Source organism: Mustela lutreola, chromosome 5, assembly GCF_030435805.1.
Source record: "Mustela lutreola isolate mMusLut2 chromosome 5, mMusLut2.pri, whole genome shotgun sequence".
Classification (NCBI taxonomy): domain Eukaryota; kingdom Metazoa; phylum Chordata; class Mammalia; order Carnivora; family Mustelidae; genus Mustela; species Mustela lutreola.
In genome coordinates this window covers 123,557,343-123,566,746 of record NC_081294.1, presented here as the reverse complement: position 1 = coordinate 123,566,746, position 9,404 = coordinate 123,557,343, and the positions used below count along the sequence as shown (strand labels likewise).

Sequence of the window (9,404 nt, the reverse complement as noted above, 5' to 3'; positions counted from 1 at the left end):
ACACAAAGGGGCATCTGGGTGGCTCAGTGGGTTAAAGCCTCTGCCTTTGGCTCAGGTCATGATCTCAGGGCCCTGGGATCGAGGCCCACATCGGGCTCTCTGCTTGGCGGGGAGTCTGCTTGCCTTTCTCTCTCTGCCTGCCTCTCTGCCTACTTGTGATCTCTGTCTGTCAAATAAATGGATAGGATCTTAAAAAAAAAAAGAATGAGACACAAATCTTGATGACAGTTTTTTGACTCTCTGGATTCAGCTGTGAATAAATACAAAATCTACTCTTGGACCACTCAATTTATATAAACCATTCTATTTTTAAAAATGGATTGAGATGGCTTTTCATTTGCATACAACCAGAAGACCTCTGATTAATAAGTCCATGACCTGATTCTTTTCCATTTAGATAATGTATTATTCAAGATAGGATAAACCGGTAAAATAATGAAATTTGAAATCTCAGTTACTTAACATAAAAAAGATTTTATTTTGTTCATATCAGTCCACTACTAGTTGGGCTGTCTTTTTTTTTTCTTTTTTTTTTTTTAATGGCAATGGTATTTTTAGTGGCAGATAGTGTCTAAGATACTTCCAGTCTAGAAGGGAAAGAAGGAGAAAACATCCTGGCTCCTCAGTGGCTTGTCCTAAATATGACACAGGTCACTACTGCTCACAGGCTGGTGTCCAATCTGACCACTCAGCATCACCTAATTGAAGAAGACAGAAAAATGTAAGGGAGTATATCCATTATTCACTGGAAATAACTGTCTATATTACTCAGGGTTCTCCAGAGAAAAAGAAAAAACAGGGCGTGTGTGTCTGTGTGTGTGCATGTGTGTGTGTGGAGAGAAAGAAATTTTAAGGAACTGACTTTTTAAGAAACTTTAAGAAATTTTAAGGAATTGACTCACACAATTTTGGCCCGTGAATTTGAAATCCGTAGACCGACAGGCTAGAAACAGGCAGAAGTTGATACTACAGCCTTGATGTAGAAATTCTTCTTGAGAAGTCCTCAGTTTCTGCTCTGAAGGCCTTTAATTAATTGGATGAGGCCTACCAACATCACATAGAAGTCAACTGATTATAGATGTTAACCACACATACAAAATACCTTCATAGAAATATCTAGATTAGGGATTGATTAAAAAACCATATACTATAGCCTTACCAATTTGATGCATAAAATTCACATCCCACTAAATCTGCCACACATTAAATGCCCTTACAAGGGGCACCTGGGTGGCTCAGTGGGTTAAGCCTCTGCCTTCAGCTCAGGTCATGATCTCAGGGTCCTGGGATTGAGCCCCACATCAGGCTCTCTGCTCAGCAGGGAGCCTGCTTCCCTTCCTCTTTCTCTGCCTGCCTCTCGGCCTACTTATGATCTCTCTCTGTCATATAATAAATAAAATTTTTTTTAAAAATGCCCTTATAATTTTCTTCTTATAATATTATAATGGAAATAAATATCTCTGCTATATGTTGAGAGATTACAGTTCATGTCCTATTGTTCAACATTTCTACGCAGCTTCTCCCATGCCAGGAGGCTAAATGCTGTAATAATATAAAAATATTTCCCTGATTACTAGAATGCTAATTCATTTCTTTAATCTTAGCTAGGTTCCAGTCCTATATTTTTTTAAAGATTTTTTATTTATTTATTTATCTGACAGACAGATCACAAGTAGGCAGAGAGGCAGGCAGAGAGAGAGAGAGGAGGAAGCAAGCTCCCCACTGAGCAGAGAGCCCGATGCGGGGCTCAATCCCAGGACCCTGGGATCATGACCTGAGCCAAAGGCAGAGGCTTTAACCCACTGAGCCATCCAGGTGCCCCTCCAGTCCTATATTTTTAACTGTTTCCATTTCTATATTTATTAACATATCCAATTAATACTTTCTTAGTACCTGCTATATGCTAGGTATACCAAAGGTCAGCTTTTCAAGTCAAACATCTGCAGCTTCCTACTGAAGGGGAATAGGTTACTATAGTAAGCGCCTAAAGCTTTGTGACAAATCATCCCAAAACCTGGAGGCTCAAAGCAAGAAAAAAATACCTTTCATGGTTTCTGTGGGTTGGCAATTTTAAAGTAGCTTGATTGGATAGTTCTATTTCAGGGTCTTTGATGAGAGTACAATCAGGTTTTAACAGGTGCTTTTATCAGTAGAAGGCGTGATTAGGGCCGCAAGTGCTGCTTCCAAAGGGGCTCGCTCCTTTATCTGGAAAGTTGCAGAAGACTTCAGTTGTTCTCTACATGGGCCTCCTCACAGGCCTGCCTGTGGGCCCTCCTGCTTGGCTTTCCCTGAATGAGAGACCCAAAAGAACAAGGCAGAAGCTTTAATACCTTATATGACCCAGACGTGGAAGTCACATACCATCACTTCCACTGACCTACTATTCACACATACCAGCTCTGAATCATATTGGAAGAAACTACATAAGAATGTGGATTCTAGGAGGCAAGGATCGTGGGCCATTTTGCCAGCCGGTGACTACAATAGCGTATACCAGCCCCTTGTCTGAATTACCTTCTTTTTTTGTTTAAGATTAATCCTTTTATTTTATTATTATTTTTTAATCAGAGAGGGAGAGAGCACAAGCAGGAGGAGCAGCAGGCAGAGAGAGAAGCAGTCTCCCCGCTGCGCAAGGAGCCCGATGCGGGGCTGGATCCCAGAACCTTAGGATCAAGACCTGAGTTGAATGAAGGCAGCCACTTAACTGGCTGCACCACCCAGGTGTCTCTTGAATTACCTTTTGCTTAGAGATCCCGCTGACTCACCCAAATCAATATATGGCTCTGTAATTCATATATTCAGATCTTACTAGGCCATGAGCTGAGATTTCAGTTAAATTTAGGATGGAGCTTACTTGGTTAGGTGAGAGGAACATGTGGGAAAAAACACTCCTTCCCTCCTTGTATTATCACTCTAGAAATTCTCTAAAGAGGTTCAGCTGGAGGCTGTGGACACCAAACACACCAGACATAAAGCACGCACGCACACAGAGTAGTCATTCTTGTCAGCACCATTACCATATAACCCACCACCTCTTACACAAGTAGAAGTGGCCTGTCTTTGGTCACAAAACAACATAGGCAACTGCTATTTGGGCAGTTATTAAGAAATTCAAAAACCATGTAATAGTGGCTTAATTCTGTATCATAGTGTCCCTGAAATTTCCATCTTACTGAAATTAAAATATCCAGAATATTCTGTCTTAAAGATATAAATATTAATAGAATAACATTTTTGTTTATTTTGTTGTAATGGGTGCAAAATTGAAATGTAACATCAAAGGTCATAGGAGCTCTTGTGAAGGCTCTAATAGAATGAAAAATGTGATAACTGCTATCATGGTCATAACCGATTCTGAGTTATGTAATGTCTGCAGTTTAGTTTCACTTCTTATATTAAATAGCTTTTTTTTTTAAGATTTTATTTATTTATTTGACAGACAGAGATCACAAGTAGGCAGAGAGGCAGGCAGAGAGAGAAGAGGAGGAAGCAGGCTCCCTGCTGAGCAGAGAGCCCAATGCAGGACTCGATCCCAGGACCCTGGGATCATGACCTGAGCCGAAAGCAGAGGCTTTAACCCACTGAGCCACCCAGGCGCCCTTTAAATAGCTTTAATAATAAACCAGTCATATGATAATAATTGCTTCGCAAAAATTAAATAGGAAAAAAATTCTTTGAATTAACAAATCCTAACCATACAAATTCAAGAAATCATCCTCAGTTTTCTCCTCCCAAGTCTACAGGACTTCTAAACCCATTTATATTTACCCCAACCCATGGGTTGAGAATCTATCCAACTTCAATATCAAACCAGGTAGTTCAACTAATAATGCAACATAGACTTATTAAAAGAGATGTTCAAAATAAACTACTCATAAAAATCTGAGTTCACTGACCAGAGAAATGGTTAATTTTTTTTTTCAAAATTAAGCAATTAGCACTCTATTACTTAAAGGAAAAAGTGATAGCACAGGAAGAGTTTTAATGATTCAATTAATAGAAAATTATAATGCAATTTCTTTAAAATTGTTTTAAACATCCTAGTGTACCACTAGACTTACTCCCACTGTCCTTACTTTTGAAGGTATTAATATCAATGGACTAATTAGAAAGAATCAAAATGGAATCACTTATACCCAATTCTCCTTTGCCAAGGTTTTAGGTTGTAGGTTTATGTAGCCTTTGGATGGAAACCAGAAAAACAATTTGTTCTTGACTTTTGAAAAATTAGCTTATCCAACAGTACATTAAAAAGATTATCCACCATAACCAGGTGGGATTTATCCATGGGATGCAAGGGTGGTTCAATATTCACAAATCAATCAATGTGATAGAACAAATCAATAAGAGAAGACAGAAGAACCACATGGTCCTCTCAATTGATGCAGAAGAAGCATTTGGCAAGATACACCATCCGTTCCTGACTGAAAAACTTCAATGTATAGGGATAGAGGGAACATTCCTCAACTTCATAAAATCTATGAAAAACCCACAGCGAATATCATCCTTAATGGGGAAAAGCTGACAGCCTTCCCTTTGAGATCAGGAACACAACAAGGATGCCCACTCTCACCACTCTTGTTCATCATAGTACCAGAAGTCCCAGCAACAGCAACCAGGCAACAAAGAGAAATAAAAGGTATTCAAATTGGCAATGAAGAAGTCAGACTCTCTCTCTTTGCAGATGACATGATACTTTATATGGAAAACACAAAGGACTCCACCCCCAAACTACTAGAACTCATACAGCAATTCAGCAATGTGGCAGGATATAAAGTCAATGTACAGAAATCAGTTGCTTTCTCATACACTAACAATGAAAATACAGAACAGGAAATTAGCTTTTCCAGTTCTTTTACAATAAACAGAAATAGGACAATGGTATGTCAAATGTCATTAGAAACTGAACATTCAGAAGACAATAATAAAACCATGCCCAACTAATCTAAACTGCCAAACCAAAATAACTTTTTTTATTTCCAATGTCCAGGAAAAAAACACCAGTGTTTTAGTTAAAAGCAAGCACATAGCATAATTATGTTGTTGATATGACTATATAATTAATCCTATCAAACTCTAATTAAACCTTAATGATTAAATCTCTGGGATTTTCTACAGAGTTCGTAAGAGGCAAGAATTTCATCTGACATGATTAAATCACCCACAGAAAGCTTATAGTGACACTGTGAGAAGCTATGCTATATTAAGCTATAAGAGACTGTACTTTCTTGACTTTTTTTAAATAAAAGGAAAATGTAAAGCATGTTCTCAAGTTCCATAATATTTGCTGAGAATGATACAGGAGAAATAGTGAATATTAGTTATCTATTGAAGTGTAATGAATTGAATGCCATAAAGCAACATTATTACCTCACTGTTTCTGTAAATCAGGAATTTAGGTACAATTTAGCAGGATCCTCTAGCTCTAGGATTTCTCACAAGGACCTGGGAAGGCTGCAATCAACCTCTCAGCTGGGTCCACAGTCATCCTAAAACATCACTAGTAGTGGATCTCTTTCCAAGCTTACACCATTGGCTGTTTGCAGGATGCATTCACTCTCTGACTGCTGGATTAAGGACCCTATTTTCTCATTGACTATGGGCCAGATGCTGCCCTCACTTCTCTACCATGTGGACATCTTCATAATACAGCTCACAACATGACAACTTGCTTCATCGGTGCAAGCAAGTAAGAAGCGCCAAAGACCAGATCTGCGGGCAGAACTAAAATCAGACTTTTACGGTTTAATCTCAAAGTGACATCCCATCTCTTTTGCCTTTTCTATTTATTAGAAGAAAGCCACTAGATCCCTCACACACCAAATCTGAGAAGATAATAAAAGAGGTGAATAGCAGGAGGTGGGACTCCTTTAGAGTTATTTCAAAAGTGGTCTACCTTATGGTGCTACTACTACTAAATTTTAGAGGTTGTCTGAGTTGAATAGTGTTCCCCCAATTTTCACGTCCATCTCAGCATCTCAGAATATGACCTTATCTGGAAACAAGTTCACTGCAGAGGTAATAAGTTAAATTACACTTAGATCATACCTGAGTACAGTGGCCCATTAATCCAACATGACTAGTGTCCTTATTAAAAAAAAAAAAAAAAAAAAGAAGAAGAAGAAGAAGAAGACACACAGAAATACACAAGGAGAATGCAGGTGATAACAGATGGAAAACCCAGAGCAATGCATCTACAAGCCAAGTGATACCAAGGATTTTCAGCAAGCACCAGAATCCAGGAAAACACAAAGAAGCATCCCACCTTAGAGCTTTAAAAGAGAGCATGTTAACACCTGCTAACACCTTGCTTTCATATGTTTAGTTAGCTTCCAGAAGTTTGAGAGAATAAATTTCTGTTGTTTTAAGCCACCAGGTTTGTCATACTTTGTTATAGCAAGCCCTAGGAAATGAAAATTTTTTGATAGGTGCTTATTTAAAGAACACTTAGTGATATCACCCCATTATAGAATATTTTTCTTCTGAAGAAAACAATCAGATTAGGCTGGCTAATATATAGATCCTTCTTCTTCTTCTTCTTCTTTTTTTTTTAAGATTTTACTTATTTACTTGACAGAGATCACAAGTAGGCTGAGAGGCAGGCAGAGAGGAAGCAGGCTCCCTGCTAAGCAGAGAGCCCTACTGGGGGCTCGATCCCAGGACCCTGGGATCACAACCGGAGCCGAAGGCAGAGGCTTTAACCCACTGAGCCACCCTGGTGCCCCCTATAGATCCTTCTTTAAAGAAAAAAGTACTCATATATTATCAGTGTTAAACTATTTGCGTTATTAATTATTTTAGTTTTAGGTAGCACATGGTATTGCCTTGCTGAACATAAATGACAACTCCTGGGGTTAATAGTATACTATTTGCAAGGTTTACACTTCGTTTATTGTGGGGTAGACAGACTTATATACAACCTCAGATATCTACGTCCTACTGCTTATACCCTTGCATTATCCCCTCCCCTTGAGTACTGTGGGAACTGTGACCTTCTAACCAACAAAATATGGCAAAGATGATAAGATGCCACTCCCACAATTACAGTATGTCATCCTGGATTCTGACTTCCTAGGGACTCTCTCCAGCTGGCCTTGAAGAAGCAAATTGCCATGAATCCTACCGCTGTAAATAAACGAACTCTGGAACAATCTGAGTGAGCCTGGAAGCGGAGAATTCCAGATGAGAACATAGGCAAGTGATAGCCTTGACTAAAACCTTTTGAAATCCTAAGCCGAGGACACAAAAGAAGACATGCTCGAATTCCCACAGAAACTGTGAGATCATAAATGTGGATTGTTTGAAACTACTAAGTTTGTGGTCATTTGCTATGTAGCAACAGAGAACTACTGTTCAACTTGATTCTTTTCATTTTACGTATGATGATCTCATTTGAATTGTTATTATTGTCATTTGGTGGAGGGAGAGGTTTTCAATTTCTGTTTAAAGACTTTATTTTTTTAAATAGTTTTTAGGTTTACAATAAAACTGAGAGGGAGGTACAGAAATTTCTCCCATACCTCCTGCCCTCACACATGCCTAGCCTCTTCCATTACCACCATTACTTGCCAGAATGGTACCGTTTTCACCAAGGATGAACCTACCTTGACACATCCTCATCACCTAAAGTCCATTGCTTAAGTTCAGGCTGGTTTTTAGATAGGGTTTAGACAGAGGCATAATAACATGTATCTATCATTATAATATCATACACATTATTTTCACTGCCCTAAAAAATCCTCTGTGCCCTGTCATTATTTTTTAATAGTTTATTTCTTTCAAATTATCAATCACTTTTTGATGAATCAGTTGGTTACCTACTGCTAACATCCAACACTGAAAAGTAAAAATTTCTATTTAATTAAAAAGTCTTTTTCGTATTTACTATTACTCTTAGTACTAAGCGAATTCTCGAAGTTGTGAGGTGAATTGAGATTCTTTCTATATGACTTTTTGCAATGTTAATAAGATACTATCACACGAAAGATTCAATTCCCCAATCACTTTTCTCAACTCAAATTACTCTGAAAATCTAATTCATAACAGCATATCATGATGTCATTGGGCCCGTATAGTGTAATAAGTAAGTCATAAACATGAAGTCATGGGACCATTCTCAGTTGTAAATGTTCTAACAGATGATATATAATATACTTGTTAATCCTTTATTAAAATTTTCAATTATTTTATAAACTAAACTGCAAGATATAAAAGTTCTCATTAATAAATATTCAAAATGATCCCCAAAGACACTGAGATATGTACCTCTTCTTTTCACAAAAATAATAGAATAAAAATAAGCTAAAGTGATATTAAAGTGAATAATGTTGGGCACCTGGGTGACTCAGTGGGTTAAGCCTCTGCCTTTGGCTCAGGTCATGATCCCAGGGTCCTGGGATCAAGCCCCGCATTGAGCTCTCTGCTCAGTGGGGAGCCTGCTTCCTCCTCTCTCTCTGCCTGCCTCTCTGCCTACTTGTGATCTCTCTCTGTCAAATAAATAAATAAAGTCTTTGAAAAAAAAAAATAAAGTGAATAAGCTGACATAAAGGTAACTTTTATAACATTGGGGAGGGTATGTGCTTTGGTGAGTGCTGTGAAGTGTGTAAACCTGGCGATTCACAGACCTGTACCCCTGGGGATAAAAATACATGTTTATAAAAAATAAAAAATTTAAAAAAAAAAAAGATGATCTCTCTCCTTCTCCCTCTGCCCCTCCCCTCCTCTTACAAATAGATAGCTATAAATAAACAAACAAATAAATTTACTTTAAACGTAAAAAAAAAGATAACTTTTCTAATGAAAATAATTTGCTACATTTGTTTCTTTTATAGTAACTAGTTATATAATAGGCACAACTCCCCTTTGTCACCAGCTTGGTATGCAGATAGGTTTCAATCGTATCCCTAAAGCATAGAGGAGTAGACCTTTCCCATCCCCATCAGTTTTTACTCACTCTCTAGAGTTTTACCGAGCTCCCAGGAATATCCCTATGTGGTGTTTAGGCAAGAAGCTACACTTATCCCATGTGAAGGTGGACACCTAGTCATCAACTCTGGACTGATGTGCTAGATGGGTTCAGGATCTGCTCCTGGCAACCCCTTTGATACTCCACAATCTATGTGCAGACCTTAGAACCCCAAAACTCCTCTATGCTTATTGGAAGACAGAGACATGGAGGGGCAGATAAGAAAGGAATATCTTCCAACCCTCCCTAATGACTAGCCCAACACCCAAGGACAGGCAAGGTGTTTCTTGATAAAGCATATGAAAAGAAAAATTTCAGTATTTTTTTTTTTTTTTGGTGAGACCTTCTGTTTTCAATATGAAATTTGCCACAGTGCATTTTAAAGCTGAGAGCAAAACAATGATTTGATAATGTAGTTTTTAAAGAACTATTGCCCAAA

The 9,404-nt window shown here is 38.1% G+C and overlaps 1 long non-coding RNA gene across 1 annotated transcript; it reads right to left on the bottom strand.

Moving 5' to 3' along the window:
• Positions 1-454: 454 nt before the first annotated feature.
• Positions 455-9,079, bottom strand: LOC131831411 (uncharacterized). The gene is made up of 4 exons (XR_009353639.1): positions 8,954-9,079; positions 2,043-2,288; positions 903-1,044; positions 455-698 (listed from the first exon to the last, which is right to left on the bottom strand). It is a non-coding gene; the product is annotated as an uncharacterized LOC131831411 (long non-coding RNA).
• Positions 9,080-9,404: the final 325 nt, after the last annotated feature.